Here is a 10261-nt window from a genome sequence, read left to right as displayed (position 1 = left end):
ATTTTTTTAATCATTTATTTATATCAGTGTGGACACTTTAATATTTATTTCAGACTTTGGGTTGTAACTTAATATTACTTTATTTAGTTTTTCCAGTTGTTCTACCTTTGGCTGCGGGGAACTCTTTTAGTTAGCTCCTTTCTCCATTTGACATACCCCCAATACTGTGTGTGTGTGTGTGTGTGTGTATTTTGAGCACTTCCTTACTTTCTGACACTACAAGATGCTCCAGCCTCATTTTGTATATTTCTAGCCTTAATTCTAGAATCAGCCATTTCTTGAAGATGTTCTGCTTTTTTTCCTTTAATTGGAAAATGGTATCAGAAACTAGGATCTGGGTGCTAGGCATACTCATTGTTACAGCATGTCTTTGCTTTTAGTCCTTCTCAGATGAAAAAACAAGAAAATATATGTATGTTTTAGTCCTCAGATGACAAAACAAAGAAATATATGCATGTATATACATGTATGCATGTTCATATACAATAATTTCTATATGTATCCATCTGTATCTGCATGAGTTCATAATGATCTCTCCAACTCCATTATTACATAGATCATTCTAGCCTTCTCTCATGGCTTATCTGAAACTCCCACTCCAAAAGTGAGAAACCAGATTCCCACAATCATTCCTTTAGATATTTGTTCAGTTCCAGTAGACATTTATAGTGGTTTCTTAATTGTTAACACATGCCCTCATGAGAAACAACTTTATCAGCTATAGAATTGTGCTTATGTACAGTTCCTTTAGCTGTTAGTCATATATGCTCCACTCATTTGTAGTTACTTAAGTCAGCATCTTCTTCCTCCACTTCTTTCAGTGAGAGTGTTTCACACGTTTGTAATTAAGAGTCTGTATTCCTTCCTGGATCACCTGGTCTCCTAATTTATTAAATAAATTAAATTTGCATGTAGTAAGATTTATTATTTGTGCTATAACCTTCTATGGGTTTTGACAAATGCACAGTGTCATTTATCTACCTTTATTGTATCCTACACTATAGTTTCACCAACCTAAAAATAATCCTCTCTGCTTCACTCTTCAATCCTCCTCCTCCCACCAAAGCTCCTGGCAACCATTCATCTGTTTACCATCCTGCAGTTTTACCTTCTCCAGAATGTTACATAAATGGAATTATATAGTGTATAGCCCTTTCAAACTATCTTCTTTCACTTATCAGTATGCATTTAAGGTTCTTCTGTGTCTTTGCATAAATTGATAGCTCATTCCTTTTGATTGATGAATATTGTTGTATTGTACATATTATATGGATATAGTACAGTTTGTTTATCCATTTCCCTATTTTTTAAAAGATTTTCTTTATTTATTCATGAGAGACGCAGAGAGAGAGAGAGAGAGAGAGAGGCAGAGACACAGGCAGAGGGAGAAGCAGGCTCCATGCAGGGAGCCTGATGTGGGACTCGATCCCGGGACTCTAGGATCATGCCCTGGGTGTGAAGGCAGGTGCTAAACCACTGAGTCACCCAGGGATTCCTATCTATTTCCCTACTGAAGGACATTTTGGTTGCTTCCAGTTTTTGGTGATGAATGAAGCTGTGATAAACATATGCCTGCAGGTTTTTGTGTGGACATATCTTCAAATTATTTGGGTAAATATATGAGTGCAATTTCTCAATTGTATGGTGACACTATGTTTAGCTTTTAAGGACCTGTGAAACTGTTTTCCAAGTAGCTATACCATTTTGTGTTTCCATTAGCAATGAATGGGCATTCTTGTTACCTACCATCTTCACCAATAATTGGTTTGCCATTTAAAAATCCATTTGGGGGGCACCTGGGTGGCTCAGTCAGTTAGGCGCCTGATTGTTGATTATGATCTCAGGGTTGTGAGATCAAGCCCCATGTCGGGCTCTGCACTGAACATAGAGTCTGCTTGGGATTCTCTCTCTCTTTCTCTCTCTGCCCTTTATTAAAAAATAAAAATCCATTTTAATAGATTGTGTAGTCATTAAATTAAATTTGGTTTAGTGACCATCCATATTCAATGGAAAAACACACACATCCCAAATATATGTGGATTATGATGGAATCATAATAAAAAGTCCCTTTTTATAATACTTTTTTGTATCACCAAAACTTTCCATTTATCTCATTTTTTCTAAGGGTATAAAATGCAGAATAGTATATTGGTTACTTACCTTAATTTTGGAATTAAGTAAATAGAGTTTTAATCTGGACTCTGCCACTTGTCATTTTTGAGACTGGGTAAGTTATGAACTTGCCTTGCTTCAGTTTCCTTGTCTTTAAGACAGGGACAGAAATGGAACTCAGCTGGAAAGGTTATATGAATTCAGTGAGTGAATGGGTGGAAAGCATGTAGCACAGGGCGCAGAACACGGCAAATATATGGTTATTATTGTTATTACTGTTTTGCTGATATTGTTATTCTTGGTAATGTTAGTCCTACTACTGCTACTGAAGGCTCTCGTTATTTCTTAAAAACCGTACACTTTCAATCCGTCATTTTTGAGGTGCACTGATCATTTTCACCCAACCATACCTCATAAAAATAGAATAAACACACTTCACATTCATTACATTTCTTGCAGCATGATTTTTTTTTCTACTCCAAAGAGCATGGTGGAATAGATATTTGCAAAGGTAACCTAAGTGTTACAACTCATTGGCTTCCTGTTATTTCTTGTATTACTAATAATTTCTTACATTTGCTTAGTGCTTTAGATTTTACATAGTGCTAGCTTCACAGATTTTATCTCATTTGCTTCTTGAAACAGTTTTCTGAGGTAGGCAGGGCATGCTTATTAACCCCCAATTTTGGTGAAGTGAGATAACTTGCATGACAGGTAAAGGCAGAGCAGGGTTTGAATCTAGGTTCTCTGCAAACTGATTCAGTGCTTTTCCCAGTAAACTAGAATAAATCAGAATGAATTGAAACAGAATGAATATTCAGATTAACACGCCTGGGATAGTCGTTGGTTCCTATCAATTCTGGTTCATCTATATAGGTTCATGGGTGGCAGGGATCTTTAAATACTCTCCGTTGCATTTTAGGGCTTTAAATCAGCAGTAACATCACCAACCTTCATGTCATCCTAGTGATCTCCGACATACAATCTAGTGTGTGCATACTGACATCCCTCACACTGCTTCTAAAGCATTCCATTGCTCACGTTAAGGAGTCTAGTAGCCACATTTCTGCACTCTGTCTACACCAACCTTCCTTCCCCACTTCATATCTCAGGCACAGGGTTAAGTTCTTAGCAGCTTTGTTAGGACTGTGACTACATCCTCCTGCTTCTGTCTGATGGGCCACAGGTGGACATTTGACCAACGAGATACCCTGATAAACAGAGTTGAGGCCCAAAGACAAGTTAAGAAATGCATGGGGCAGATATTATCTTCTACCGAAGCAGAAAAGCAGGGAGCTCTTTTGCAGCAAGAAAGGAAAGAAGTAGAAGCATAGCAAGACAATGAGATGAAAAAGAGATACAAAAAGAGAGAAAGAATATGAGATCTAGCAGGATTCCATTCCTACCTTCCCATCTTGCCTCATTACTTTCCATGTATTTCTTGAGTCTCCTTGATTCTTTAAAATCAGTTTCCTGCCTCACCCCTTAAGCTAACTTAGGTTGGTTTCTGTTACTCTGAAAAAAAAAAAAAAAACAAAAAAACCGAAGTATTCTAATTTACACTGGGAGTGAAATTCTCCGGATGCAAAAACTTCCTAGTGAGCTGCAGCTAAAGCAGCTTTCAACAGCAGCATTAACTTTCAAGTGTAATGGACCACCACTGAGTCAGTTTGTGGATTCTGCACAGCAGGGGGTACTCAAAAGTACTTAATAGTATTTCCACCTCAATGTGAACAACTCTTCATGGAATCCCAGAATCTCAGCACACCGTGGTAATATCAAGTCAGTGATTTAATCCTTTACCCCAATCAGAATTCTGTCCTTCCAACTTTCCATCAGTTTTTGCTCTAAATCTTCCGTGGTTGGGAAGCAAAACATAGAAAAAGAAAGGGTATGGACTTAGGAGTAACACAGGCTTTTGTTCAGATCCTGTTCTGGAACTTTCTAACCTTAAAATCTTCCGGCAAGTTATTTATTCTCTTTGATCCTGCCTTTCCTCATTTGGAAAACGGTGATTAAAACCTCCTACTTTATGGAATTTTTTAAAAGAGGATTTTATGAAATGAAAGCATGCAAAATACCTGCTACAGTGCCTAATCTATAGTAGATACTCAATAAATATATCCACTGACAGCCTTTTCCAGGAACTCATTGATTATCTTCACAATGAATTAGAGATGCCTATAATGTGTCATCTATAGCTTTCCTATGTAAAATATATATGCCTGAATTTGAAAGTCTAAGATGAAATCCTTGATCTATAGCTTTCTTATAAATCTCATGATAAGGAAATCTGTGACAATTTCTACAGATTCTTTTAAAATGAAAGGTTGAACTGGTGGACATTTGAGATGACTTTATAATATGAGATACTGTAACTCTTCTGTTCACACTCTAGGTGTGACTTTATTTATTTTAAATAAATCAATACTCTCCCCTCATTTTGTTGGTTGGTAAACAATAAGGACTTCTTCATTCCTTGTGGTCTCTTTCCTGCAGCAGGGATATTACTGCCTCCAAAAGAAGCTATTTCGAGTTTTGGAAAGATATAATTGCCAAGCATCTCTGTAGAGCCAGACGAATCTGCTTCCAACCGAGTATTCAGTCCCAGCTCTTCCCTCCTTTTGGTCAGTGGCACTGGTCCCAGAACAAGACCATGCATGAGAGGTTTCCCTCTTTTCTTGTCAGATTTGCACAGACATGTCCTTGTCATTTCTCCATTTCTTTTCCTTGTCTAAGAATCTATGTTAGCTGTTCAGCTGCTTTCCTTCCTACTTAAGTCCCCAAAGTTTGGAATTTTGTGAAGCAATAAAGATGAACTCTATTGGAAAATAAGATTCTGGCCTGCACTGGAGCATTTGGAATGCATGAGTGTTTTAGAAACGTCCTTTTCTGCTCATAGTCCATTGATACTGCTTCAGGGACCTGGAGTTTTAGGTAAATATTTTCCTGGCTTAGACTTTTCCTATACTCCAAGCTTCAGTCTCTTCTTCTTCCAGCTTGCCCCCAATCCCTGGGCTTCCATCCACTTATGCCTTAATGGATTGATTTACTTGTTGAAGAGTTACTGAGTTGCTGCTACCTACAAAACTCTCTATTAACTCTGATCTATATTTCACTGATAAAAAATATCTGAACCTTGCCCTCAAGGAACTCATGGTCTAATAGAGGTGATAAGATACACACACATGGAAACAAAACCCAAGATAAAATATTTAATAGCTTGGCTCAATATTTCTCAAACCACAAATTGCAGCCCATTAGCAAGTCATGGAATCAATTAGCAGGTCATGACCAGCATTTTTTTAAATGAAATAAATTGGATAGAAAATATTGAAGGGAATCACACATTAAAGATGTGTTGTTTTATGAAACTTTTATTTAAATTATAAGGAAAGAAAAAAATAAATTATTAGGAAAGAGTGTGTGTGTGTAGGTAAGGTGTAATATATGGCTTAAAAACTCAAACACTCAAAAGTTTGAAGAACACTAGATTAGGAGAGGAATAGATAGAGAAATGTGTCTCTAACTTATACATGTGAATCAGCTAGGAATCTTCATACAAAGATTCTGATTCAGTCGCATAGGGCAGGGGACTCAGATGCCCTGTGGTGCTGCTGGTGCTGGTCCTTGTAAGGAGCTGGAGTGTTACAAAGAGAAACTCTATTTCAAGAACCTAAGGAAGTCCCCAAAGCCATTCATTTGAGACTTTAAGAGCCTCCAAAGGAATGAAAGGAAACAGGATTTCCCCTTCTCTTCCTGGTTTTTGGTTTTGGTTGATTGATAGAAATCCTAATTGAGCCCATTCTTCCCCAAAGCCTGTGGCCATACAGCTCCTGGGTGCTGAATGTTGAAACCAAGGGACCAGGGAAACTTCAGACCATTTACTGTGAAAAGCTCCACTGCAGTCTCTGAGGATTGGCCCCCAATTTTCCATTATATCTCAGACACATGTGCCTTTCCATACAGTGTCCCCTGCAATTAACAGCAGACTACTTCCTATAAAACAGGCTTAAAAGAACAGGGTTGGGAAGAGCTTCATTGATTTCAGCTTTACCTGCCACCACATTTCATTAGGCTTTCATCACTTGCATCCTGATAGCTGCCTTGACCTCCTAATGGTTTGCTATGCCTGCAGTTCCTTCCCTTTCTTTCCTCCCCCTGGCCTTCCCCTTTCCTCATCTCTTCCCCCTTCAAATCCATTCTGTACAGGGATATATTGATCATCCTAAAAAGCAGCTTTCACTATTTTCTTTTGCTGCTTAAAACCCTTCAATGGATCCCCATCACCTAGGCAAGCTCTCTGCTCTTGCCAAACATGTTTGCTGCTCTTGTAACATGTCCTTCTTCATCTCTCATCGTGACCTCTCTCCCTTCCCTTGCATGATCTTGCTTTTCCAGATTTCTGGATCCTGCCCACTCCTTAGGATTTCGCTTAAATCCGGTCTCTTTCATGAAGTCTTTTTTTTTTTTTTTTAAGCCCCAGAGGAAATAAATGCCTCTCCTTTTGCTGATGCTCATCACAAAACTGCTGAGTATAATTTGTGTCCTGATGTGTGGCAGAGAAGGCACATATTTGGCAGTAGAGGACCAGAGCTAACCAAAATGGATGTGCCTAACCAAATTGGATATGTGTGACCTTGGACAAGCCATTTGTCTCTTCTGAGCCTCAATGCTTCCTTTAAAATAATGAGAAGCTTGGAGACAGAGATCTCTAAGTGTCTGCACACATACTCAGTAATATGTACATTTTGCTAGTTTTTGTGTGTCCCTAGAGATGTTTCTGTTCTGTAACTTTTTTAAAATAAAAAGTAAGGTTTCTTGTTAATACGAATTATTTATTACCCATCCTTTGAAGTGTCTGCTAATCTAAAAATTCTCCTATGTATTTGTTTTGTCTTCCTCACTCCTATCAGGAAGGAGCCTCGTTTAATGGTTGGAGCCAGGAGGCCCACGGAGGGCCCTAACGACACAGCCTGCAGCCAGGGAGGGCCCTCGGATCCAGGGCACCGCCGGGCATCTCCTAGAGTGAGCGCTCAGTCATTATCTGTCACTTGACTGGAGGTTGTCAGGCCCATCTTGCAAGACAACTCCTTTCTCCCTGGAAGGAGGAGCCCCTTAGAGTCCGTTGGTTAACGGGAAAAGTGCTTACTCTGGGAGGAAGGCGGGGCAAGCCGGAACGAGCTCTCGCTGGGAGCCCGCATATTCCCTCACTCGGTGTTTCCGAACCCCATTCTTCGCCTGGGAGAGGTGAGGGGGTTCAAGGGTACTTGGAACCTGTCCCTTTGGTGGAGACGCGCATCCGCCTCTGGCCGCCGCTCCCGGCTGATCCTGCGGAGTGGAGCGCCCCCACCCCCCGCGACCCGGGTTTCGCTCCGGCTCCCTCCGTTCTGCAAAGGGAGGGGGGAGCGAGGGGAGCCTTGCACGCCAGTCTTCCCGGAGCTGCAGACGAGGAGCCCTGCGCCCTGGGGAGCCTCTGGGCGGCTTCCCCTCCTCGGCTGCGCGGGCGTGCGGGCTCTCCCCGCCACCCCCACCCGCGGCTCGCCCTAGCTCCCTCCCTCCAGCCCGGCCGGCCGGAGCGCGCACACCGGGGCTCCGGCACGTGGGCGCGCGGGAGGCGGCGGCCGCTGCTGCCGCTGCCGGAGCCCGAGCCCGAGCCGGAGCCCGAGCCGGAGCCCGAGCCGGAGCCCGAGCCGGAGCCCGAGCCCGAGCCCGAGCGAGCCGGCGAGATCGCCCTCCATGCTGCGGGCTCTGCGGTCGCCTTCCGCTCAGCCTCTGGCCCAAGCCCAGCCCCGCGAGCCCTGCGAGCCAGTGAAACCGCGGACGGGAGGAGGACTCGGACAGGAGGAGGGGCGCGGCGGGCCGGGGCGAGCCGGGCTCTGAGCGAGGGGTGCAGCCCGGTCTCGCCAGCTCTCCGCTCCCGCCGCGGCTGGGGGTTCCAGGCAGCGCGATGCCGCTGGGCTCCTTCTAGGCGGCGGCCAGCGGAGGCTTCCCGCAGCCTCTCGGCCCGCGGCGGCCCCCATTCCGCCGGCGAGTCCCTTGCCTATCCCAGAGGATTCGCCGGGCCGCTCGAGCCGAAGCGAGCGCGAAGTCCGAAGTCCACCCCCGGCGCCGCCAACTTCCCCGGGAGCCCCTCGCCCCGCTGCAGCCTGCGCAGCGCTGGGAGCGATGCGCCCCCAGCCGGGCGGCGCGCCCTCTGCCAAGTCGCCACCCATGGGATCGACTGCCCTCGGCTGCCCCGCTTGGAGCGCGTAGCCTTAGCCGCGTGGCCCGGGAGACGAGCGAGACGCCCAGGCGTTGCACGGATTCCACGCGCGCCAGTCTGCGGGGTCCCCTCCGGGGGCGGCGTTCACGCCCAGGGGTGAGTAGCCCGTTCGCGGAGGCGAACCGTCCCCCCGGCTAGATGCTTGCAGGGATGGCAGGGAGACACGGGAAAGTTGAGACCCTTTGCACCTATCCTGGGATTTGGCAGCGAAACGCAACATTGGTTCCCCCGGTCCGATTGCCTTCGGGGTTTCCCCGATTGCCTTCACGTCTGAACCAAGGAAGGAGACCCCTTCCGCTTCCATAGGAGAAAGGGGGCTCCCTAGAGCAGGCCACTGACTCTCCCCCACCAGGGGGGCCCTGGGGGCTTTTCCGCCGCCCGCGCATTAAGCAGACACCCGGCTGAGCGCTTGGAGATCCGCTGCCGCCTGGGCGCGCTCGGAGATCGTGGGCAGCCCGGGCCCCTCGGGGAGGCTGAGCGCGCTTCCTAAAACAGTAGTGACTGCCGGGATATGAAGCAAGTGTGTATGTGTGTGACTGGGAGCAGGGAAGGTAGCATAGGAGGAGGCGCAAGTGCAATTTCTCTGTTGCTGATGGATTGGGTACCCTGGATGACCCGCTCCTCAGTGCGGGTTTGTGGGCGCAAGATCTAGGGTGGCCGGACAGAGTCCAACAGGTGGCCTGCACGGGCTCCCTGTGGCCAGGCACGCGGGAAGGGAACCGCACCTGAACCGCATCTAGGGGCGCATCTGAACATGGGTAAGGAAACGCGCTCTGCTCTCAGGCCCGGTTTGCGCTGAGTGTGTGAGGCATCCAAATGCCTCCTGTCGGAAAACAGCGGCCTCATTGTGTGCCTGACTGAGGTTTCAACTTGCAGGCAACTGAGGGGCCATTCAGCTGGGGCGACGTGGACTTGGCTGGTCCTGGGACGCGAGCCCCTGCCTTCTTCAGTCCCTGGTGGCGGGTATTCCAGCTCCCCGGGCTGGGCAGGGAGCCAAACGTCAGCGTTTTGCTCCTCTATACTCCCCTAAGGGGAGGGGGAGTTGCGGGAGCATGGCGATGAGCCTCGGCCTGAGTTCGTTCTTCTTTACCTGGCTGGCTCCTGCACTTTCATCCTAAGACTCAGACGGAGGGCTCCAGGTACTGGCGTGTATAGGTGGTGTGCGGGGATGAGTGTGCGGGCAGGTCGAGCTTGAGAGCTGTACGGAAAGAAACTAGAGAGAGACAAAGTTCTGCACCTGCTCACGGCGATTGGAATTGGGAGAGGCTGTGGTTCAGCTTTGAAAAAGTTTCATCTGAACTCTGCATCCTTCGGTGTTTTCGAGTGTGCAAAATACCCTGGGTCCTGATAGCGGTGGCCCTCCAAAGTAGCATCTTCCAGAGCCTGCTGTGTAACTTCTCTATCCCTCCGGTTGCCTAACTGTAGATCTGGAAAGTTACCTCTGCTCATGGCAGAGGCTCTGGTATGTCTAGGAACCAGAGATGGGCTGGGGTTGGTAGATGGAGGAGCAGCTTGGGGGAGGGGATGTTGGGGGGAGAGTCTACATGCAAAGCAGAGGCTCAGTTTTTACTTAGATTTTGTTAATGGGCTGATGAAGACTGATGGGCATTTTAAGATGCTGAAGCTTTCCCAGCAGCCCCTTGGCGCTGCCACTCCACTGCCAGCTCTTGGGGTATGGCTGTGTCAGGGAAATGAGGTGACAGACATTCCACAATGCAAAAGAACTCTTCACTGCCAGGCTTGGCCCCGTGGCTTCCCGTCCAGGGGAAGGTCTGGGGACTAGACCCCTGGCCTAGGCCTTACTGTTTCTATTCCCTAACCCTGCTGCGTCTTCCCAGGCGGGATTCCATGTCCCTTACCATGAGGGACCCTCCTCCCTGGGGG

General features: G+C 46.5%; 1 protein-coding gene across 1 annotated transcript in view; it reads left to right on the top strand.

Annotated features, from left to right (window-relative positions):
* The first annotated feature begins 8182 nt into the window (after positions 1-8182).
* SGCD (sarcoglycan delta) overlaps positions 8183-10261 on the top strand; it is a 917058-nt gene continuing 914979 nt past the window's right edge. Inside the window, exon 1 of the mRNA XM_025435412.3 lies at positions 8183-8473. The gene's annotated coding sequence lies outside the window, so the exon portion shown is untranslated. The remainder of the gene's footprint in view (positions 8474-10261) is intronic.

Source organism: Canis lupus, chromosome 4 (genome assembly GCF_003254725.2).
Source record: "Canis lupus dingo isolate Sandy chromosome 4, ASM325472v2, whole genome shotgun sequence".
NCBI lineage: Eukaryota > Metazoa > Chordata > Mammalia > Carnivora > Canidae > Canis > Canis lupus.
Note: the sequence above shows the minus strand (reverse complement) of the source record. Positions and strands in the feature narration are given on the sequence as shown.